The following is a 25,326-nucleotide window of genomic DNA, read 5'->3' on the forward strand; positions in this document are numbered from 1 at the left end:
CCCTCAAGATCCTCTTCACATATTCCCTGGGTTTTTCTCTTCTCCAAAACCAGAAACCTTGACTCATCCTTCTCCCTGACCAATATGGTCAGGCATCAATTAATTAATTAGATCCCTCAGAGAATTATTTCCCTAGAACACAGTTATGATCATGCCCCTTACACACTTACATCTTTCAATAATTTTTGACTGCCCTGAACATAAAATTCAAATGCCTTAACCTAGGAAACAAGATGGTTCCTGATCTAGCCCTTTCCGTGAATTGCAGTCTTATCACTACCCAACTCATATGTACAGGCTCACAGAAACATTTTCCCTAACAAGACACTTTCTCACCTTGCAAAAGTAGTTCCCTCTAACTGAAAAAAAAAAACAACTACCTTTCTTTCTTTAGCTGACCAATTTCTACTTATCCTTCCAGACAGCCCATATGTTGTCTCCTATCCGCCCTACCAGAAGGCTGTGTCTCACAATTTCTTCACTCAATCTGGGTTACATATTTTTTTCAAGTGATTATATTACTCTTATAACCTATTTTAGTGTAACTGTTATAAAATTTAAAATTACTGTCTCCAATATTCAACTAGGAGTTCAAAGAGGACAGGAATCATGTCTTATGAATCTCCCTGCTCTGAGGGCCTATCTCCAGAGCCCTGTGATCAAGATACTGATATATGTTTTTACATGAATGAAGAGCAAATAGTTTAGCACAGATGTATTATAAGGACATACAGGAAAATGGCCAGATCACTAAAAACCTTGTATGTCAGATAAGGTCTTTGAAAGTCATCAAAGGTCTTTTAACAGGCAATGATAGGATAAAATGTACATCTTTGAAACCTCATCCTTGTGGCCATGTGGTGAATAGACCACAGAAGGATAGAACTGGAGGAAGCAAGAGGCTTTGAAATGGTACAAGTGACCAGTTATAAAAACGAAGTTGATGCAGTGAGGATGGGGAGCGGGAGGCAGATAAAAAAGATATTTGGAAAGGTAAGCGAATTGGACTATGTAGCCAATTCAATAGAGGGGTTAATGAGGCATTAAGAACCAAGAGCATCTCCAAGACTTCTGGCGTGAGTGACTAGGAAGATAGAGTATTCATTTTGTCAATCATCAAATCATATTAAGCATATGCTTTAAACAGGAAATATGCCAGGTTCTTAGACCACAAGATAAATAAATAAAACACAGACCCTACCCTCCAGAATGTGTAGTGAAGGAGACATGTAAGAGAACATAAATGTCATATAGATCTATAGCCAAGGTCCTATGGGGAAAAGAAAAGAAAGAAAATGCTTAACTCTGCTTGAAAATATGTAGTACATAAGACTACTCAGAGCCAAACAAACTCCACGTAGAATGAAGTACAATCAACTGAAATAGGGAATTGAGGAAGTGGAGCAGAATCTGAGGAAGGAAGGGATAATGTTTTCTACTTGAAGTTGAGATTAAGCGGCTTGTTGGGTAATCCAGCGACAGCCATCAGGCAGTCAGGATCCAGAGTTCATGGAAAAGTGCTGAGCTAGAGACCTCTGGCACCAGGATTATCACGAGGGACTTGTATTCATTTCCTGTAGCTGCTGAACCAAATCACCACAAGCTGGGTGGCTTAAAACAATGGAAATTTATTGTCTAGCAGTTCTGAAGGCCAGGAGCCTGAAATCAAGCTATGGGCAAGGCTATACTCTCTTTGGAGGTTCAAGGGGAGAATGTTTCCCTGCTTTTTCCAGCTTCTGGAGGCTGTCAAGATTTCTTCATTAAGGGGCCAGCCCCGTGGCTGAGTGGTTAAATCTGCACGCTCTGCTTTGGCAGCCCAGGGTTTCACCGGTTCAGATCCTGGGCGTGGACATAGCACCACTCATCAAGCCATGCTGAGACGGTGCCCCACATAACAGAACGAGAAGGACTTGCAACTAGAATATACGACTGTGTACTGGAGGGGCGGGGTTTGAGGAGAAGAAGAAGGGAAAAAAAAAGATTGGCAACAGATGTTAGCTCAGGTGCCAATCTTTAAAAAAAAAAGATTCCTTCATTTGCGACCGCATCACTCCAATCTCTGATTCCATGCTTCCATTGCCTCCTCCTCTTCTGTCTGCATCTTCTTTTCTGTCTGTCTCAAATCTCCCTGTCGTTCCCTCATAAGGACATTTGTCATTGGATTTTTGGTCCACCTGGATAATCCAGGATGATCTCCTTGTCTCAAGATAATTATATCTATAAAGACACTTTTTCCAAATTCGGTGACATTCACAAATTCTGGAGATTAATATGAGGACATATTTTGCAGGGGAGAAAAGGGGGGCACCATTCAACCCACTATAGGCATCCCAACTGAACTCCTTGCTTTCATCACTGCTTCCTTCAGTCAGTTCCCCGTACTGTAGCCAGCGAGACTCTTAAAACTTAGATCAAGTCACTTCTTTCTTCAGATAACCCCTGTTGGCTCCCACTCCAAGTAATAGCCAAATGGCCTACCAAGCTCGAGGATATCTGGCCTCCATTACCTCTCTGGCTTCATCTTCTCCTTCTCCCCCATGTTCATTCCACTCCAGACACACCAGCCTCCTTGCTGTTCCTCAACATGACGGACGCATTCCATCTAATATACCATATTGTAATGGTCAATTTAATGTGTCAACTTGACTGGACCTTGGGGTGCCCAGATATTTGGTCAAACATTCTTCTGAATGGGCCTGTGAGGATATTTCTGGATGAGATTAAAATTTTTAAAAATTTTATTCAGGGCCAGCCCGGTGGCACAGCAGTTAATTTCACATGTTCCACTTCTCGGCGGCCCAGAGTTCACCGGTTCGGATCCCAGGTGTGGACATGGCACCGCTTGGCAAAAGTCATGCTGTGGTAGGCGTCCCACATATAAAGCAGAGGAAGACGGGCACGGATGTTAGCTTAGGGCCAGGCTTCCTCAGCAAAAAGAGGAGGACTTGCTTAAAAAAAATTTATTGATAACTTATTGTCAGTAAGAAAGACCGGCTAGTGGCAGTTTTCAGTAAAAAGCTTTATAAAACCATTGAATCACAAATATACAGACACTATAGACAACTGTGTCACTGTGGTTTGGATTCTAAACAGGTATGCAGAAGGTCCCCATTCCACTTTCCAACAAAGAAAAAGTTTATAATTCTAAAGTACAGCAATCTATTTAAGACATATCTAAGTTATTAGATCTTTCTTCAACCTATGTTCAGCTAGAAATGAATGACTATATTGAAATGTATTAATGAAATGTCATACTTCAGTAGAAAAGAACATATAGTGAAACCCTGGCTATATTAAAAAATAAGAGTGCTAGGTAATGACACCAATATCACCAAAATTCAGTCAAAAGCAAATGCATAAAGTATCCTGAAAATCTAGTTAAAATTATGAAAAATCAAATCTGTACATAAACTTTACCAAAACATACAGGAAAATTAAAATAATCATATCTGTATAAACACATGAATCATGCTAACAAGATGGTAGACCTGATTTTTGTTTCATTATTTTAACACAAAGTGTAAATACAAAAAGCTGTTCAGAAATGGCACAACCAGCATGAATCTCATCCAATTATAGGAAGTTAGGAAACTGGAAATGTCAAAAGCATGTGATTCAGTGCAGCCACGCCCATTTTAGGTCTCCGGGGGCGGGTGGGGGGTGGGGGGGGCAACTTAAGCGTTGCTGCAAAGAACAGTGCAGAAGATTATCTATATAATCTCTAGGTTCATTAAAGCCCAAGCACTTTGCTGGGGGTTGGGGAGGGGGTGTTGAGCATCAGACTTTCGTATGTTGTTGCAAATGTAGTGGAGGACTCGTCACCTCTTCAAAGTGGCCATCGTCTGTACTCTCAAGGTCATTCATCATGACTCAGACTCCACAGCATGCTGACACGCCAGAAGAAGAAACTGTGGAAGCATACACAGACATGGGCATGTTTTCCAAAGTGGGGGCTTCAAAGTTTCTTTGATACCCTGGAGGGCAAGGGGCATATGGTTCTCTACAACTACCATTCTCACCAGCACTTGTTTTTTGAGGTTCAGACATATTTATGGGTCAGCTGCTCATTCAAGTTGAACTTCGGCCAGTTTCTCAATGAAGAACCCAAACTACCTACACTGGGCTTGTCTCTATGAGGGTCTATGGATTCAAACAGATCACTGAATCCTGAAGGTAATGGTGGTAGTTTGTCAGGTGTAGACAAGTCTTCTGGTGGTGGTTTCAATGTTGTAACCTCCAGGTAATAGTGTGTATTGATGGCATTTGGATCTGTTGAGTACAGAGGGATCTGCTCATCCAGAATCTCATAATTAGGGAATTCTTGTATATCTGTCAGAGGGAACTTGATACCCAATCCAATGCATCCCAGTGATACCCACTGTCATCACACGATTCAGACTGAAAGGAGCTAAGGGATTGTACTTCAAACAGGATTTCCTGGGCACTGCAGGTTTGAGAAGAGCTTTCCTCTAGAGGTTTCTTGGAGAGGCGAGAACCAAGATCCACGACTTTAGTACCCTATTTGGAGTCTCAGTTACATTTCTGTATCGAGGCACTGTCAGAAGGAGAGTTCAAAGGACAATAAGAAGGCAAGTTTGGGCTACACTGCAGATGGACACTGCATTCTTGTGTCCATGCACAGAAAGTTACTGAATTCAGGATGCTCTGGCATAACAGATCCTTCAAAGGAATTTCAGTCAAGATTGTTCCTAGAGTCACTTGGGATGCTTGCGGTGTAGAAAATAGGACGGACAGACACCTGTAGCGGTATGTCTGAGAAAATGATCTTATTTGGCTTTGAATCAAAATACGGTCTTTGCAAGAAAGCTCTGGATGGTCCCACGTGTTCGTCTTCAGGTTCAGCCTGGTATTTCTTCGTTCAATTAATCATCTTGAGACAAACAACAAACACCACCACCAGTAAAAATATCCCCGTTATAAAAACACTAATTCCTATTCCTTCAGCCAATGCAGCATTCCATGGAGTCGACACATTGATTGGGAGTGGCGTCCTCACAGCTTTTTCCTCTGTACTCACGGCTGCAGTTACAGTGATAGGAGCCATGCACAGTCTCACAAAGAGGCCTGTCACAGCAGGGGTTTCCAGCACATTCGTCAATGTCACTCTGACACCTCTCTCCCCTAACACCTAAATCACAGTAACAAACAGCACCATCTAAACTGTCCAAACACGTTCCACTATTTTTACAGGGTTCATTTTTGCAGCATGGACTAAACTGACACCTCTGACCAGTATATAATCCTCTACACTGGCAAACAAAGTCTCCATTGTGCACAAGGCATGGATTAGAGGAGCACGGATTGACACTCACTTCACAATATGTCCCCATGTTTAAGGCACTGCATTTGCAGTAATAACCTCCAGTAGGTGACGGATTGCAAACACCTCCATCTGGCAAGGGTTACTTGAGCAGTCTTCTGCAGGTGTTAATAAGCCCCCAGGAGACACATCCACCAATTCTTCAACGTGTGCATAGCTTCCCGGTTTGCTATTTAAAAGGAGCTCCTGCACATTCAAATAAATGGAGTCGATACAACCCCTGAAACCAGTACCAACTTGGGGTTTCTTCCATGCCTTGTGCCTTACTGACAGGTATGGCCGCCAAAAGCCACACGGTTGGTTATCCAGGTTTAGGGTTTTCAGAGTCCTTGGGTCTGTGCCTGATACACTGTGGACTTGATCTATAACCAACCTAGTGTGGTTTCCCTTCACTTCAAGAGATGCTGCAGGTCACAGGCCATCATTGACTTGAATGCTTTAGACAGAGACAATTCCAGGGCCTTTCGACAGTCAAATTTCTGTTGTAGTCTTCCATTATGAATCTCCAAGATACTATAGTTAAGTTCCTCAAGCGTAATTACAACTGCATGTGTAGAATATGTTCTAAGCCTCATGGTCAGTTCCACCTCTAATTTGTTTTCATTCTCAAGATGAACATTTTATTTTATTTTATTTTAAAGATTGCACCTGAACTAACATTTGTTGCCAATCTTATTTTTCCCCCCTCTTCTCCACAAAGCCCCCCAATACGTAGTTGTATATTCTAGTTGTAGGTCCTTCTGATTCTGCTACATGGGATGCCACCTCAGCATGGCTTGATGAGCAGTGCTAGGTCAATGCCCAGGATCCGCACCGGTGAAACCCTGGGCTGCTGAAGTGGAGTGTGTGAATTTAACCACTCAGCCACAGGGCCAGCCCTGAAAATGAACATTTTAATAGACTGAGTAAAGAAAATTGTCCTCCCTAGTGTGGGTGGGTCTTGTCTAATCACTTGAAGGCCTGAATAAAACAAAAGGATGATCCTCCCACACAACATGCAGCTCCTTCTCCCTGACTGCCTTTGAACTGGGACATTGGCTTTTTCCTGCCTTAGAACTCAAACTGAAGCATAGACTCATCTTGTGTCTCAAGTCCGCCAGCTTCTGGACTAGAACTATACCTTTGGTTCTCCTGGTTCTCGGGCCTTAGCACCCAGCCTGCAACTAAGCCATCAGCTCTCCCGGGTCTCCAGCTTGCTGACTCCCCCTGCAGAACTGGGACTTCCCCGCCTCCATAATTGCATGAGCCAATTCCTTATGACAAATCTTCATATATATGTATCTGTGTGTGTGTGTATATATATATTCTTGTTTATTGTCTGTCTTCCACTAGAATGCAAACATCATGAGGTCAGGGATTTTTCTGTCTTGGTCACCAGTCACTTGGTGATTTTTAGAGCCTAAAATATGTCTAGCACATTGTATGCATTCAAAAAATCTCTTATTGTATTAATTCATGGATGTACACAGATCTGAGGGTACTCAGCAAAACACTGCATTCTCCTTTCAGTTTAAATAACATAATACACAGAATATTTCTTATAATTTTCAGTGGATTCTGGTTAACCTAAAATATCAATGGTCTTTGGTAGAAGAGTCACACAAGAAAAGAATTAAAAGTATAGTGAAATTGCAAATAAAGAGGGGAAGGGTTTGAATCGTACAATATCAAGGAGTTAAATATGCAACCAAAAGAGGAAGAGCTAGATAAGAATAGGTGGTGAGAAGAAAATAAGTCAAAAGTAGGACATAATTGATAAGAAGTTTTAGATTATGTCTTCAGGATAGAATATGTTTCAAGAGAAGTTAATTAGAAGCTTCTGTAAATGTGTATATGCATAATTATATTTTTAGACTGCTTTTTCTGAAAGTTTTCTGATTTATAGACTATGAGGATTTTATTCAAAGGAAACATGTCATTGAATTATATCATTTAAAAATTTGAAAGTTCTGGGGGCCGGTCCAGTGGCACAGAGGTTAAGTGCACATGTTCCGCCTTGGTGGCCCGGGCTTCACCGGTTTGGATCCCAGGTGCGGACATGGCACCGATTGGCAAGCCATGCTGTGGTAGGTGTCCCACATATAAAGTAGAGGAAGATGGGCACAGATGTGAGCTCAGGGCCAGTCTTCCTCAGCAAAAAAGAGGAGGATTGGTGGCAGATGTTAGCTCAGGGCTAATCTTCCTCAAAAAAAAAAGAAAATTTGAAAGTTCTGGCTTCCATTTGATGATAGTTGACTAAGCACACACATTTTTTCTCCTCCCCCCACAAATCCCTTTGAAATTACAGAATATAAAAACATGAATAAATATAGCGATACAGGAAAGCCAGGAAGATTCGGACAGAAACATTGAAGAGTTTCTCAAAGATGTAAAGGAGATAAAATGGATACTGAAACTTGAGAGCTAAATGTCCTCCAAAACCAGATATACACGAATGAGGGTTTCGCTCAAAAAGTCAGTTTTTTTCAAAAGAAATCCTGGAAAACGCCTAAAAGCATAGGCAGCAAACACTGAGCCACTATTACGCTATAAGTTGGTGGGTGAGGAAGTTAAAGTACCACAGGGCTCCAAGTTCAAGGTGCGGTTGAGTAGACGTTAATTTCTTCCATCTCCCAAGGCCAGATTACAGCATAGTAAACCCACAGCTGAGAGAACAGGAGGGTAACTATCAGTAAATAAAGGATTCCAATAAATTTCTGGAAGACACGAAAAATGAGGAAAAATAGCTCTTGATGCTGCAGAACTGAGGAAGGTGCAGCCTGAAACACACCCAAAGAGGCCGCACCAATGGAAGGAACCCACCTGGTCTGCCGGTAAGACTTGGAAATACCATACTGTAATTGGGATGGCAGGTGGCAGATGTGAGGCGTGAGCCCCAAAACAGGAGGCTACAGAAGAAACAGTGCATCCTCTCCTCACAGCCAGGTGTTTCTCCCTAAGGAAGAAAAGAAGGGGAAATCTCTTTAATGTTTTGTTTTTTTTTTTTTGAGGAAGATCAGCCCTGAGCTAACATCTGCTGCCAATCCTCCTCTTTTTGCTGAGGAAGACTGGCCCTGAGCTAACGTCTGTGCCCATCTTCCTCTACTTTATACTTGGGATGCCCACCATAACATGGCTTGCCAAGTGGTGCCATGTCCGCACCAGGGATCCAAACCAGCAAACCCTGGGCCTCCAAAGCGGAATGTGCGCATTTAACTGCTGTGCCACCGGTCAGCCCCAGGGAAGTCTCTTTAAAAACTGGGTGAACTCCCTGGAGAGAACTGAGGCAGCTGCAGATGAGCACCTCAGAGACAACCCCCTCCAGGTGCCCTGAAAGAAAACTTGCCAGTTGCTAGGTCCCACCGATGTTCACAGACCTTGTAGTCAACTTTTCTATTTTCTCACTTTTAAATACTAATGGAAAACCAAGGATCACTAGACATTTGTGGGGAAAAAATATAACATATTAACCAAAAAATTACCTCAAGGAAACAGATAAAAATCAGAAAAGAACTTAGAAAGATGCTAATTAGTACCCTCAGAGAAATTCAAATAAGATGAAAATCTAGGTTTTTGTGTAACCTAAAGCTTAATCAATACTGGGGGTCTTTTTAAAAACACCAAATTAGAAACATAAAAATTAGTGCAAAAAGGAATATTTATACATGAAAAATATGTCACGGTTTAAATTATGGAATCATAGAGATTCCAATCCCTGTCTTTCGAGATCTATTTAGCCAGAAAAGCTTTCACAGAACGGCTTGCTGATTGTAACCTAGCTTTACCTTCCCTACTTCAAATACTCTACAGTTTCTGGAACTCAAGTGTGGTATCTCCTGCTTCATGGTAAATCTACTCTGACCACAAAGAGGGGTGAGGAGGGGAGAAGGTCAGAGAGCAAGAAAGTGACATTGCAAAATGTTACTGCCAAAAAACAAACATCAATACAGGTTTTGAGAGATATAGTTGAGGAAACTTCTCAAAAAATAAGACAAACACCTCCCCCCCAAAAAAAATGAGAGAAGAGATTCGACACAAAGAGGATTCATCCAAGTGGCCCATCATCAGACCAATAAAGGTTCCAGATGAAAAGATCAGAGACAACAGAACAGACACAGGTATAAAGTAAAAGTAGAGAATTTCCCAGGGCTGAAGAAGGACTCAAATTTTAAGACTAAAATATCTCTCCCTATGCCCAGAAATAAAGACCCACATTTGTACACATTATTTTGAAATTTTAGAATGCAAGAAATAAAGATTCTAAATATTCCCAATTAGGGGGGAAAAAAAGGAAGCCACACACAAACAAGAATCAGTCTATCATTAGACTTCTCCTTAGCAGTGCTAGATGCTGGAATACAAAACACATCTTCAAAGTTCTAAAGCAGGAATTCACAAACTACATCCCACGGGCCAAATCCAGCCTGCTGCCTCTTTTGAAAATGAAGTTTCACTTGAACACAGCCAGGCTCATTCACCGAGCTCTTGTCTGTACCTTCTTTTATGCTACAGGGGCAGAGTTGAGTAGTTACGACAGAGACCACATCGCCCGCACAGCCTAAAGTAGTTACTATCTGGCCTTTAACAGAAGTTTGCTGACCCCTGCTCTAGAGGAAAATGATTCTCATCCTAGATTCCTACACCCTCCCAAATCAGCATGCAAGCTTGAGGGTAAGATACATTTACAAACATTTACATGAATTACAAACTAATACATGAATCTATCCATGCACTCTTAGGAAGTTAGGAGAGAATGGAATACACAAAGTGGGGACATACACAGGAAAGGAAAGGACATGTGATCCAGCAAACGATGGCTCTAAGCTGAGAGAGTAATGAGAAAGGTGTCAGGATGACAACTGTGCGGCAAGTCATGCACACCTAGTCCATACTGGATTGGGAACATGGAGGAAATGTCTCTAGGAAACATAAAGTTTGACAGAATAGACAATATGATGGAGAGATTGAGACAGTTGGGAAATGAGGCTATGGTGAAGACAATGCTGTTCAAGGAGAGAACTCTACTATCTCTAATAATGTACACTAATAATGTAAATACTGGCTATCGAGTTTCAACTTGTAGCATCAATCTGTAAGCAGACATAAAAGATTCAATCATGGTTGCAAAACAGAAAGTAAATGTCATCAATCATTATAGTGTAAACGTAAAAATGTAGATGAAAGAAGTTGAAAGATTAAGGGGAAAGGAGACTTGAAAGAAAGCTCTCTCTCTTTGAGATATCTTCGTCTTACAAAGAGAGGCATGATTCTAATGTAACAAGTAATAAAGGGGTACAATGGTAGCCAATATAGAAATCAAAGGGGATGATAGAACCACACTGAGAAGCAAGGAAAGGGGGAGTTGTGGTGTAAGTGAGCTAAAATGTCTAAATATAATCAAGTAAGTGACTGTAATAAAACACGTCATTTAGAAATATGGTTGAAATCACCTGGAAAAACGGGGTAAAACTCTGCTCTTGGGAAGCAGAAGTGGGAGTGAAAGGAATGGGACAAAGGATTGATGTTTAAGCATAAGTCTCTCTGTATTTGACTTTTTAAATGATGTGCTTGGTAAATGTTTATTTTAAGTGAGTAGCAAGGTCATTATTGGCTTCCAGATAATGAAATGAAATGAAAAGGACTGCATGTAGAATAGAGCCACCATTCCCACACTCATGGCAGCTGGCTGCTACAATTGCCTCTAGGGTAAATAAAGTAAATTTGCTCCAATATTGCTTTATTACCTCCTTCTTAACTATTATTATCAAACATATTATATATTGCCAAATATACATTTTTTCAAATGTATACATTTTCATATAAAATATTTACTCAACAATATGGGGTTATAATTAATTATTGATTTAAAAATTCTTATGTTTTTTGAGAAAATTAAGAAAAAATAGAAAGAAAATAGATATATGCAGTCTTTTATATGTACCTACATATTTAACATTTCCCATTGTCTTCATCTCTCCTATGGATCTGAGTTATATCTGGTGTCATTTTCTCCCTTTCTGGAGCACTTCCTTTAGTATGTCTTGTCATGAAAGACTGCTAGCAATGAATTCTCTCCCATTTTTCTTGATCTGAGAAGGTCTTTATCTCACTTTCATTTTTGAACAATAGTTTTGTTGGCTATTGGAAGGTTTGTTTTTCCCCAGAACTTTGATTATGCCATTTTATTGCCTTTGGGTCTCCATTGTTTCTGATGAGAAGTCAACTATTGACTACTATATTTTTCATATAGTAGTGTGTGCTGAGTTGTTTTTCTCTTGCTGCTTTCAATATTTCTCTTTATTTTTGGCTTTCCATAATGAGACTATGATATCTCTAACTGTAGTTCTCTTTATGTTTATACTGGTTAGATTCACTGAGATTCTTAGATATGTAGGTAAATGTTTTTCATCAATTTGAGCCATTATTTCCTCAAATATTTTTTCTATTCATTTCTCACTCTCTTCTCCTTCTGAGATTCCCATTACATGTGTTGTATACTTTGTGTTGTCATAAAGTTTTCTTTTTCTTCAATCTTTTTTCTCTACATTTTTCAGATTGAATTATTTCCACTGATCTTTCAAGTCTCTTATTTTTTTCTCTGCCCTTTCAAATCTGCTGTCAAGTCTGTCTGACAAATTTTTCATTTCAGTTTTTGTATTTTTTCAACTCTAGAATTTACATTCGGTTCTTTTTTTATACCTTCTAGTTCTCTATTTATATTCCCTGTGTGTAAACTGATCCTCATCACATTTTCCTTTCATTATTTGAACATAATTTTCTTTAATTCTTTAAACATATTTGTAATAGCTGCTTTGAAGTTTTTGTCTATCATCTGGGCTTCCTTTGAGCAGTTTCTATTGACTGCCTTTTTTTTTAATGAGTATGGGTTATATTTTCCTGTTTCTTTCATGTTTAGTAATTTTTGTTTTAAAAATGAACATTTTTAGGGGCTGGCCCAGAGGCATAGTGGTTAAGTTCACATGCTCTGCTTCAGCAACCCGGGATTCACAGGTTCAGACTCCAGCCATGGACCTACACATTGCTCGTCAAGCCATGCTGTGGTGACATCCCACATACAAAATAGAGGAATATTGGCACAGATATTAGCTCAGTGACAACCTTCCTCAAGCAAAAAGAGGAAGATTGGCAACAGACATTAGCTCAGGGCCAATCTTCCTCACCAAAAAATAAAAGATGAAAATAAAAAGGAACATTTTTTAGATAATTTTTGATTCTGTTTTATTTTTCTTAGGGTTGTAGAGTTTTTTAAAAACTCTTTTTAGTAACTTACTTGGACTTAAAGTGTGGAATCACTGATGCTGTACCCAGTTTTTAATTCTTATTTTTGTTTTTTAGCCTATTTTCCTAAAGGTCTCCCTTTTATGTGCATAGCTTAGGGATAAGCCAATGATTTGGGCAGAGGTTAAGCTCAAATATCTTAGTCTCAGAGGGCTTCCACCTCTGTCAATTGATTTTTGTGTTTCTTGGGAAATGCATTCAAAGTTACAGCCAATTCTCAAGTCTTCCTTGGCTTTCACCTTTCACCAGGCTCTCTCAGGTCTCCTCCAAGCACATATAGTTTTCTAGCCAGCCAAGAATGTATGAAGAGATTATCTCAGCCTTTGCATAGATCTCTAATTACCAAGATCTCCCCCATTAAATTTCTGACTGGCCCACTATTCACCCCAACCAGGACCACATTGTCAGACTTGCAAATCTATAGCTTTTCTCCATTTGCTCCCAACCATATCCATCCCTTTTAAACAACAAAGCCAAGTATTTTCACCCCCCACTCAAACTGAGTTCACCACCTCCGCAGCAAAGCTGTCAGTAATCATCATCAGCCCTATGATTATAAAACTATCATTCTTGCCAATCGAGTTTGAGTGGAGGGAATGAGTGTAGTCACAGTGCAAAAGGCCACACTCCTACTGTTCTTCCCTGAAGTTCTACTAGTTTTTCAAGAATAAATGCTACTCAATTTGTTATCTGCCTTTGGTTGATTTCTAATGCCCAACCTCTTCACAGTGCCATGATTGAAAATACCTTCCCTCCAAGATGTTTGAGAAAAAATTTCTACCTAAAAATACAACAGACTATTATAAAACAAATCACACACAACAAAAGCTAACCACCTAGAAAAGTTTAATTCTTTTATAAAGTGTTTGAATTGAAGAAATCTAAACTCTAATTATCCACTAATTAGAAATTAAGAAAATCAGGACAATATAAAAACTAATGAAATTGTGCCAGGTTGGTACTCAAAGAAGTATTTTTAGTTTTAAGTTTATTTATAGGAAGGAAGAGAGAGAGAGAGAGAGACGAAAGAGAAAGAAAGAAAGAAAGAAAGAAAGAAAGAAAGAAAGAAAGAAAGAAAGAAAGAAAGAAAGAAAGAAAGAAAGAAGGAAGGAAGGAAGGAAGGAAGGAAGGAAGGAAGGAAGGAAGGAAGGAAGGAAAGAAAGAAAGAAAGGAAAGAAAGAAAGAGAAAAAAGTATTAAAATTCAACTTCAGGAATTAGAAAAACAACAATAAAATAAGCCAAAATAAAATAGAAGGAAGAAAAGCATAAAGTTAAAAGAAGAAAGAAATGAATCATGGAAGAGAAAACAGATCAACAGATCTTGGAAAATAAATACAGGAATTGGTTCTTCAGACCAATAAAATACACAACTTCAAATTAGCCTAGTGAAGGAAAACACGACTAGAGTTAAGATGCATGAGAGTCTCGTTTGCCACTGTATTCTCAGCACCAAGAAAATTGCCTGTAAATGTTGTTAAACGAAAGAAAGAATGAAAAAACATTATTTTTTTAAAAAGAGGACAGAACAAATACAGAAGAGAATTTTTTAAGTACTATATGACAATAGTTCAAATCTTATAAAACGCTCCTCAAAGGAACAAAAACAGACATAAACTAATGGAAATATGCTTGTATTAAACAGTCATGGCAGCCATAGTGCTGCATCTCAAATAACAACGCCTTAAAATAATAACCAGGGGCCGGCCCAGAGGTTAGGTGTGCATGTTCCACTTTGGTGGCCCGGGGTTCGCTGATTCGGATCCCAGGTGTGGACATGGCACCACTTGGCACGCCATGCTGTGGTAGGCATCCCACATATAGAGGAAGATGGGCACGGATGTTAGATCAGGGCCAGTCTTCCCCAGCGAAAAGTGGAGGATTGGCAGCAGTTAGCTCAGGGCTAATCTTCCTCAAAAAAAAAAATAATAATAACCACACGTTCCCGACTTATAGGTCTGTGAGTTGGCTACATATCTGCTGGACTATGTTGGATTCTATCCTCAAGTTCAGGCTCTAAGTTCCAGGCTCAAGGCTAAAGGCTAGGTTCAGTTCAATTCCATGTATCTCCATCTTCACCTTGGACCAAAGTCTGCACAGTGGATGCTCTTCTCATGACAGATCACTGACATACAAGAGGCCAAGCCAAATTGTGCAAGCACATTTAAGGCCTTTACATGCATCCATCCACTAACACTTCATCGTCCAAAGGTTGGAAAATATTGGGGGAGTGTCTTAGTCTATTCGGGCTGCTATAAGAGAATACCATAGACTGGGAGACTTAAACAACAAATATGTATTTCTCACAATTCTGGAGGCTGGAAGTCTAAGATCAGAGTGCCAGCATGGTCAGGTTCCAGTGAGGACCCTCTTCCTGGCTTGTAGATGGCTGTCTTCTTGCTGCATCTTCACACAGTGAAGAGAGAGCTCTTTTGTGTCTCTTCTTATAAGGGCACTAATCCCATTCATGAGGTCTCCATCCTCATGACCTAATTACTTCCCACAGCGCCCACCTCTAAATACTATCACACTGAGGATTAGAGCTTCAGCATATGAATTTAGGGGCAGAAACATTCAGTCCATAGCAGGCAAGAAAATATACCACACCCACTCTAGTGAACTACATGGTTATATGCCAGAAAGAAGTAGGGATGATTAAGAACAGTAACCCAACCTACCACAGAGCCCAACTTCATATATAATAAGAGATAATGCAAAATAAGACTACAGTGAGGTAACATTTCTTACCTTTCCAATTGAGAAAAATCCTGAATATATCTTCTTGGCGAGGCTGTGAGGGTACAGGCATTCTCATACATTGGTAGTAAACATGCAAAATGGTACAATCCCTCTGGAAAGGAATTTGGCAACCTCAAGAAAAATTACATACACATTTATCCTTTGACACAGAAATTCTACATCTAAAAATCTATCCAAAAGACACATTGGTGTGACTGTCAGTTTTATGTGTCCACTTGGCTAGACTATCGTCCCCAGTTATTCACTCAAACACTAATCTAGATGTTTCTGTGCAGGTATTTTGCAAACGTGGTTAAAGTCCATAAGCAGTTTACTTTAAATAAAAAAGAGTACTCTAGATAATTTGAGTGGGCCCAAATCATTCGGTTAGAAGACCTTAAGAGCAGAGGCTTCCCTGAAGAAGGAGGAGGAGGAGGAGGAGGAGGAGGAGGAGGAAGAGGGGGAGGAGAGGAAGAAGAAGAAATTCCTCTTGTGGACAGCAGCTTAAGCTTGTGCCCAAGATTTCCAGCCTTCCCTTTCTGACAGCCTGCTGTGGATTTCAGACTGACCTAGCCATCTCAACAATCACTTAAGCCAATTCCTCACAATAAATATCCTACTGGCTCTGTTTCTCTGGTGGAACCCTCATAAAATTGGTAAAATACCAAATGACATAAGACAAGAGTATTCATTATAGCACTATTTATAATTGTAAAAAATTGAAAACCACTCAAATGTCCATCAATATGAGGACCACATTGGAGGACTATTGCTACAGACTAAATGCTTGTGTTCCCCCAAAACTTGTATGTTGAAACCCTAATCCCCAATGTGATTGTATTTGGAGATGGGAGCTTTAGGAGGTAATTAGGTCATGAGGGTGGAGCCCTCATGATGAGATTAGTGTCCTTATAAAAAGAGACAGGAGAGAGTTTGCTTCCTCTCTCTGCCGTGTGAGGACACATGGTTTGCAGACAGCTGTCACAACGAGAAGACAGCTGTCTGTAAACTAAGAAAGGGCCCTTATCCAACACTGGATCTCCCGGCACTTTGATCTTGGACTTCCAGAAACAATGGAAGAAGTAAATTTCTGTTGCTTGCCCAACCAGTCTATGGTATTTTGTCATAGCAGCTTGAACTGACTAAGACAATTAGGCATCTGTACTAGGGAATAAAGACTATCTCTATCTTCTGCTATGGTGTGATATCCAAGATACATTGTAAATTAAGAAAAACAGGATGCAGAAAAAAATAGCATACTAACATTTATCTAAGAAAAGGAGGATGAGCTATATATGCATATATTCAAAAAATTGATGAGCCAGCCCTGATGGCCTAGTGGTTAAGTTCAGCATGCTCTGCTTCAGTGGCCCAGTTTTGGTCCCAGACACCACTCATCTGTCAGTGGCCATGCTGTGGCAGTGGCTCATGTACAAAAAGAGGAAGATTGGCAATAGATGTTAGCTCAGGGCAAATTTTCCTCAGCAATAAAACAAAAAATCCAATTTTTAAATCCTTACTAAAAAACAAAAATTGGGGCCAGCCCCACAGCCAAATAGTTAAGTTCATGCACTCCACTTTGGTGGTTCAGGGTTTCACTGGTTTGGATCCTGGGCGCAGACATGGCACCACTCATTAGGCCATGTTGAGGCGGCATCCCACATACCACAACTAGATGGACTCACAACAAAATAAAAATATATATATATACAACTATATACTGGGGGGATTTGGGGAGAAAAAGAAGGAGAAAAAAAAAGATCAGCAACGTTGTTAGCTCAGTTGGCAATATTAAAAAAAATAAAAAATAAAAATAGCGGCCAGCCCCATGGCCGAGTGGTTAAGTTCGTGCACTCTGCTTTGGCGGCCGAGGTGTCTCCAGCTCGAATCCTGGGCACGGACATGGCACCGCTCATCAAGCCATGCTGAGGTGGCATCCCACATGTCACAGCTAGTGGGACCCACAACTAAAGATACACAGCTATGTACCAGGGGGCTTTGGGGAGAAAAAGAAAAATAAAATCTTAAAAAAATAAATAAATAAAAATATATATATATATTTTAAAGATTTCATTTTTTCCTTTTTCTCCCCAAAGCCCCCCGGTACATAGTTATACATTCTTAGTTGTGGGTCCTTCCAGTTGTGGCATGTGGGACCCTGCCTCAGCGTGGTTGATGAGCAGTGCCATGTCCGCGCCCAGGATTCGAACCGATGAAACACTGGGCCGCCTGCAGCAGAGCGCGCGAACTTAACCACTCGGCCACGGGGCCAGCACCCCAAATAAAAATATATTTTTAAGCAAAGGAAAGAAAAAACACAGAAAAGACAGGGAAAGAAGTGTTCTCAAAACACACCTTGTTTTATAAATCTGAGTTTGAAACCATGCAAATGAGTATGAAAATACATAAAACAAAAATAGCTCAAAATAAAAAGGCAATACCTAAACATTAAAAGTAAATTAAACATTAAACATTAATGTTTAATAAATAAAATAAATAAAAGGCAATACCTAAACATTAAAAGTAAATTATTAATTGTGCGTTAATAACAACATAGCAAACGGGGAGAAATTACTTTAAAACAAAATAATTGGACTACACATCCCCTGTGGGCTATACTCCAAGGACAAAGAGAACTGAAAAAAAAAATTATGAAGTATTACACTGTTTCCAGTAGCACTATTTCAGCATCAATATTCAGCAGTAGTATTGGTGTTATACATTCTGGTGTGCGTCCGTGTGTAGTAGGATAAAGCAAACACAGTAATGTTGATGCTGTTTGGAGCCAGGATATTCGACGTGAGAAAGAAGAAATGCAGGTAACATCAAAGTTAAGTAACATTGTGTAGTCCTAAATTTGAATTAGAAGTATTAGTAAGAGGTAAGAGTTAATGATAAGGGTTGACTTGTCCAAGAATGGTCACCTGCAGGAAGAAGGAGTTGGCCCCTGCAAAGCTCTGTGACAAGTGGCTACAACGCAGCCACCTACGGCAATCAAGCCTGGTCAAGCAGGAGGTTTAGACGTCAGTAACTCCATCTGTATCGCTTTCCTCTGCTGCTGTAACAGATTCCCACAAACTTCATGGCCTAAAACCACATAGATTTATGAATTTACAGTTCTGGAAGGCAGAATTCTAAAATGGGTCAGTAGAGCTGTGTTCTTTTTAAAGGCTCTAGTGGAGAATCTGTTTTCTTGTCATTTCCAGCTTCTAGAAGTTGCCCATATCCCTTGGTTTATGGTCCCCTTCTATCTCCAAAGCCAACAATGGCCAGTTGTGTCTTTCTCACATCGCATTACTCTGACACTAACTTTTCTGCTTCCCTCTTCCACATTTAAATGACCCTTGTAATCACATTGGGCCCACTTGAATTATCCAAAATAATCTCCTAATTTTAAGGTCAGTTGATTAGCAAACTTAATTCCATCTACAACCTTAATCCTCATTTGCCATGTAACATAACATATTCACAGTTTCAGGGATTAGGATGAGGACATCTTTGAGGGGGCCATAATCTCTTTATCAAACTGCCCCACCCAGAACACACCAGGAAAGAGGTTCCTGCTTCCCCATCTATGAAGGCTAATGTGATGAATTCTGTCCCCAGTTTGCTATATTGTCTAGCTGCAACCACAAGGATGGGACTCTGGTCCCTGATCACATCAAGAGAAAGTCAAGTGTTTCCCTAGTCATGATACTTAAAGGCTCACAGCCCGGGATCAATGCCACTCTCCCAGAATCTAACATCTAGCCCTATCAGGTTGCCATGTGAATGGCAACAAGAAACCTTCCCATCTGCTACTGCCCATGGGCCCATGAATTCTCCCCTGTGAACACTAATCCAGCAGGTTTGATGCTATTAACCTATTTGCTCCATGGAAACTAAGTACAGCCTAGTGCATAAAGCAATCAATTGTGGTCAACCACAATGCTTGGAACCTGTTCCATTAGATAATTTTGATGAGAGCAAATGAAGGCACTTAACACTCCCGCAAATTAAAGCAAAAGTTTTGTTACAGAAGACAGTAATGCAGTAATGGAGAAGAGAATAAGAACAACAACAGAAAAACCCACACTGCATCCAGAACCCATATTCACACAACCTAGAGAGACAGGAGCAGTAAAACTGAACAGGTAGTCAGCAGCAGCAGGAAGTGGGCACTGCAGCTTCTCTCACTGGGATGAGACAAAAAGTGATTTTATGACCCTCATGGTACTGGGCTACTTATACCCCCAGAAATCCCACAGTTACTTACACAGGTAACTAATTACACAGCCATTTCTAGAGCTAAATTTGCCTGTTGTATAACAGATTTTTTCAAGTTTCAGAATATGCAACACGCACAAAAGGTAACTCAAGGTGGATCCTAGACTTAAATGTAAAATGCAAAACGATATAAGGACTCAGATGATGGTAAAGTCTAATTACGTGTTATGTATATAATACTGCTAGAAGATAATATAGGAGAAAATCTAGATGATCCTTGGTATGACTTTTTAGATACAACACCAAAGGCACGATCCATGAAAAAATAATTGATAAGATGAACTTTACTAAAATTAAAAACTTCTGCTCTGTGAAAGACAATGTCAAGAGCATGAGAAGACAAGTCACAGACTGGGAGAAAATATTTGTAAAAGACGTATCTGATGAAAGACTGTTACTCAAAATATACAAAGAACTATTAAAACTCAACAATCAGAAAATAAACACCCTGATTAAAAAACAGACCAAAGACCAGGGGCCGACCCCGTGGCCAAGTGGCTAAGTTCATACACTCCGCTTCGGCGGCCCAGGGTTTGCCGGTTCAGATCCTGGGTGTGGACATGGCACTCACTCACCAGGCCATGCTGAGGTGGTGTCCCACATACCACAGCCAGAGGCACTCACAACTAGAATACACAATTATGTACTAGGGAGCTTTGGGGAGAAGAAGGAGGGGAAAAACAAAAAGAAGATTGGCAACAGTTGTAAGCTCAGGTGACAATCTTTAAAAAAGAAGTTTTTAAAAAATGGACCAAAGACCCTAACAGATCCCTCATCAGAGAAGATGTATAGATGGCAAGTAAGCATGTGAAAAGATGCTCCACATCATATGTCTTCATGGAAATGCAGATTAAAACAACGAAATACCGATACATACCAATTAGAATGACCAAAATCCAGAACACGGACAACACCAACACCACCAAATGCTGGCGAGGACGTGGGGCAAAAGGGACTCTCCTTTATTGCTGGTGAGAATGCAAAGTGGTATAGCCACTTTGGAAGACAGCTTGGCAGTTTCTTACAAAACCAAACATACTCTTATGGTATAATCCAGCAATCACACTCCTTGGTATTTACCCAAAGGAGCTGAAAATTTATGTCTACACAAAAACCTGTACATGGATATTTGTAGGAACTTTCTTTGTAGTTGCCAAAACTTGGAAGCAACCAAGATGTCCTTCAGTAGGTGAATAGATAAACTGTGGTACATCTAGACAATGGAATATTATCCAGCACTTAAAAGACATGAGCTATCAAGCCATGAAAATACATGGAGGAAACTTAAATTCATATTACTAAGTGAAAGAAGCCAATCTGAAAAGGCTACATACTTTATGATTCCAACTATATGACATTCTGAAAAAGTCAAAACTATGAAGACAGTAAAAAGATCAGTGGTTGCCAGGGCTTGGAAGGAGGGTAAGGGATGAAAAGGCAGAATACAGAGAATTTTTAGGACACTGAAACTAGTCTGTATGATACTATAATGATGGATACATGTCATTATCATTTGTCCAAACCCATACAATGTACAACACCAAGAGTGAACTCTAAGGTAAACTATGGATTTGGGGTGAGTATGACCTATCAATGCAGGTTCATCAATTCTAGCAAATGTACTGCTCTGGTGGGGGTACATTGATAACGGGGCAGGATACGCATACGTGGAGGCAGGGATTATATGTGAAACCTCTGTACCTTCCTCTCAATTTTGCTGTGACCCTAAAGCTTCTCTTAAAAAAATAAAGTCAGGGTGGGGCCTGTGGCCTAGTGGTTATGTTCTGTGCACTCCATTTTGGCGGCCCATGTTTGGTTCCCGGGCACAGACCTATGCCACTCAGCAGCAGCCATGCTGTGGTGGTGGGCCACAGACAAAATAAGAGGAAGATTGGCACAGATGTTAGCTCAGGGTGAATCTTCCTCAACAAAAAAATAAATAAATAAAAATAGAATAAAGTCTTTAAAAAAAAAAAAAAAGATTTAACTTGTCCAGCATGCTCTTGTTCATCCTTGGACACTTGTCCAGTAGATTCATGGTCCCAAGATATTAACTCCCTGAAAGATTATATTAGTGTTTATACACAATATTATTCCTTCTGGGGATCAGAGTTATTTATAAATTAATCTATACACATCTTTTCTGAATATGAGGTTGGATCTTCTATTTTCTACAAATTCACCCAATGCGGGTAGAACTTCTTGAACTATTTTATGTCATTTCTCAGGATAATTTGTGAACACGATTTCAAGAATAGTGGTAAAGACAGCATGTAAATGCAGCAAGAGTGATCACTTAATGGTTGGAGAAACAAGAAAAAGAAGAGAACAAAGGACTTTAAGAGTTAAGACGGCAAATTTAGATTACCAAGAAAAATGGCCAAATCTTATAAACTAGACAGGCGATTTTTCTCATCAGTTTCATTTATCTTATGTTAATAATAATTTTTCCAATGGCCATAGGTTGGCAGTCTACTTCTGGAAGTCATCTTTTCTGTTGATCTTGGGTTAGCAGTCCACTTACTATCAGCAATGTATTTGCTTATGGATTGAAACATTCCTGTAAATTCTGACATGTAGAGTCTTAGTATAGCCCCTAACTCTATGATTCTAAGTCAGCATTTCTTGGATGTCTCTTTCAGAAGACACAATCATTAGCCTGTAGCTTATGGCAGAGGCCTTCTAGCAGAGTGAAGGGGAAGCAGAAGCCAGATCACTGAGTGGCTTGGGTTAACTGATTACAGTAACTGAAGAATACAGAATGGAGAAAAGTGAAGTCCTCTATTGGGGTAATATATGAGTATATGGGCCTATATTATTTCTACTCAGACCATGGTAAAGCATAATTATGTATTAGAAAGTGTTTTATAAATGGTAAACACACTGATAAATGTTTAGGACGTTTCAATTTTACCCCTAAACTAGGAGCCACGAAAGTCACTAATGGACAAGTATATTTTAATCTAGAAATGAAATTTTCTTACGACTCTGTTGGATCTTTGTGTCAGTTCTTGCACATGAGTAGGAGCATATTTCTACCCACCCTAAAAAAAGGTATACATCACTGAATCATATTTATATGCATACTTTCTATGTACCTTTTTTAATTCTCTACCTTTCAATGTTTGTCTCTAAACCATAAACTAGCTCTTATAATATTGTTTAGATAATTTTAAAATATGGAGCATACCAAATATATTTCAATATTTACAGTATCCTCCTTTTACAAAATGAGGGACCAAACCTTTAGTGCTCCCTAGAAACATCTGGGAAGCATCGAGGATGAATTGGGTGTCAAAGACACCTGACACTTTTATTTTTCTGAATTTAGCATCTGATCTCAGGAAGGCAATATCAAAAATTGTTAGAGAAAATAGATCCTACTAACAAAATAAAAATATAGCCTTAGCTATTTCACGGACAAAAGTGACGGTGCAGTATTTTAAAATAAACAGAACAGATAATAAATTATAATCATCAACAACTTTAGTATTTCCTGAAATAAAGAGTCCTTGTTGCTTAACTTAACACAAGCCAGGAGCATGATAAGGGGCAACACAGAAGCACCACGTTAACAGGTGCTCGAGAATTGAAAGAATTCATAAGGTAAAGCTGAATGAAACTTTTGCTATCTGAAAATATATAAAAGACAAAGAATAATTATTTCTTCACATGGAGAGCAGACTAAGATCATTTTGTAATTACTAGTTCTTTTCTTAAGCTTCTCTTGTTTATCATCAACGTAGCATTTAGTCTGACTGTGTGTATGTATATATTATACACATATATATTACATATATATTGAGAGAGAAAGATTACAATGTTAAATAAAACCTTTTAAAGTAATAGACTCTTGTGCTCGCTTCAGCAGCACAGATACTAAAATTGGAATGAAACAGAGAAAATTAGCATGGTCCCTGTGCAAGAATGAAAAGCAAATTTTGTCAAGTTCCCGAACATCATGCCACTCCTTGCTGATAGCTCCAGGGAAATGATAAGTCCAAGCACACCATGAGGCACCCCATAGTGAAATCGTAATTTTTCCCTATGAAATATATATATAGTAATAAACTTTTGCTCTAAAATATGTAACTATGACAACATAGATGGGAGTGGGAGGGGTGGACCTCTGTGGGGCACCTTCATGGATAGGTTGCTCCCTGAGTCCTCAGAGGTACCTGGTGGGGATAGGAGTCCTGCTATAAACTGTCCTCACAAGGTGACATCACCACAGTGACATCCCAGACATGAGCAGCTTGTGGGAGGCAGTGCCTCTCCAGTTAGCCGCCCAGCTGAGGATTTACCTCACTTTAGACTTTTTTGTGCCATTGCCTTCTGAAGACATTCTAGCCCTGTGGTGTTGGTGTATGGTGTGGGGAACATCAAAGACCTTCCCTACCAGAATCTGTAACCCTCCATTTGAGCACAGACACACTTAGGGGACTCTCCCAGAGCCAGTTCCTTGGGGACTTGTGTTTGAATTAGGAAGTGAGAAGGAACATCTTCTCTGAACCCAAACCACTTTTTTCCTCCCCAAAGCCCCAGTGCATAATAGTATATCATAGTTGTAAATCCTTCTAGTTCTCCTATGTGGGATGATGTCACAGTACGGCTTGAAGAGCAGTGTGTAGGTCCACGCCCAGGATCCAAATTGGCAAACCCCAGGCTGCAGAAGCAGAGTAGGCGAACTTAACCACTATACCACTGGGCCAGCCTCCAAACCACTTTTGATGATTAATATTATGTGTCAACTTGGCTAGGCCACAGTACCCACATATTTGGTGAAAGAATATTCTAGATGTTTCTGTCAAGGTATTTTTTTTTTTGATGAAATTAACATTTAAATTAGTAGACATTGAGTAAAGCAGATTACACTCCATAATGTGGGTGGGCCTCATCCAATCAGTTGAAGGCCTTATTGACCTCGCCCAGAGGAAAAGGGAATTCTGCCAGCAGACTGCCTTTGCACTTGAACTGCAACATCAACTCTTCCCTGGGTCTCCAGCCTGCTGGCCTACGCTGCAAACTTTGGACTTGCCAACCTCCAGAATCACATGAGCTAGTTCCTTACAATAAATATAAACTTTCATACATATATGTACATTTACATAAACACATACATAGACACTTACAAATATCACATTGATTCTGTTTCTCTTGAGAACTCTGACTCATGCACTGCTTGAAATGCATTGAGAGAATGCTACCATTAGATCTGCAGGCAGTCCTCAACTTACAACAGTTCAATTTACGATTTTTGACTTTGCGATGGTGCAAAAGTGATACACATTCAGTAGAACCTATAATTCAAATTTTGACTTTTGATCTTTCCTCAGGATAGTGATATGTGGTGTGATCCTCCCTCATGATGCTGGGCAGTGGCATCGAGCCACAGCTCTCAGTCAGCCACATGATCTTTAGGGTAAACAATCCATACACTTACAACCATTCTATACCCAGACAACCATTCTGTTTTTCACTTTGAGTACACTATTCAATAAATTACATGAGACATTCAACAGTATTATGAAACAGGCTTTTTGTCAGATGATTTTGCCCAACTGCAGGCTAACTTAAGTGTTCTGAACATGTTAAAGGTAGGCTAGGCTACGCTATGATGTTCAATAGGCTAGGTGTGTTAAATGCATCGTCAACTTATGACATTTTCAACTTACAATGGGTTTATTGGAATGTAACCCCATCA

The 25,326-nt window shown here is 39.8% G+C and overlaps 1 non-coding gene across 1 annotated transcript; it reads left to right on the forward strand.

Annotated features, from left to right (window-relative positions):
- The first annotated feature begins 23,477 nt into the window (after positions 1-23,477).
- Positions 23,478-23,585, forward strand: LOC139079985 (U6 spliceosomal RNA). Its single transcript, XR_011534081.1, has one exon. It is a non-coding gene; the product is annotated as a U6 spliceosomal RNA (small nuclear RNA).
- Positions 23,586-25,326: the final 1,741 nt, after the last annotated feature.

This window comes from Equus przewalskii, chromosome 27, assembly GCF_037783145.1.
Source record: "Equus przewalskii isolate Varuska chromosome 27, EquPr2, whole genome shotgun sequence".
NCBI lineage: Eukaryota > Metazoa > Chordata > Mammalia > Perissodactyla > Equidae > Equus > Equus przewalskii.